Below are 666 nucleotides of genomic sequence, written 5' to 3' on the forward strand. Positions count from 1 at the left end.
GGGGTTGATATCTTAGTCTGGATAGAGGATTGGTTAATAGACAGGATATGGAGTAGGAACATACCAGCGTTTTCAGGTTACAAGCTGTGACTAGTGGAGTGCCACAAGATCAGCTGGGGCCTCAGCTATTATGTGCAGATGCCAGCGTTGGACTGGGGTAAACACAGTAAGAAGTCTCACAACACCAGGTTAAAGTCCAACAGGTTTATTTGGTAGCAAAAGCCACTAGCTTTCAGAGCGCTGCTCCTTCGTCAAGTAAGTGGGAGTTCTGTTCACAAACAGGGCAAATAAAGACACAAACCCAATTTACAAAATAATGGTTGGAATGCGAGTCTTTACAGGTAATCAAGTCTTAAAGGTACAGACAATGTGAGTGGAGAGAGGGTTAAGCACAGGTTAAAGAGATGTGTATTGTCTCCAGCCGGGACAGTTAGTGAGATTTTGCAAGCACAGGCAAGTCATTATGGGGGTTACAGATAGTGTGGCATGAACCCAAGATCCCAGTTGAGGCCGTCCTCATGTGTGCGGAACTTGGCTATCAGTCTCTGCTCAGCGACTCTGCATTGTCTCTGTACATCAACATTTGCAACTCTACCGCCAAATCCCACTTTACCGTCTTCTGGTCCGATCCACGTCCGCGCTGTTACCGACCTGCAAAATAAAAGT

Source organism: Mustelus asterias, chromosome 23 (assembly GCF_964213995.1).
Source record: "Mustelus asterias chromosome 23, sMusAst1.hap1.1, whole genome shotgun sequence".
NCBI classification, from domain to species: Eukaryota; Metazoa; Chordata; class Chondrichthyes; order Carcharhiniformes; family Triakidae; genus Mustelus; species Mustelus asterias.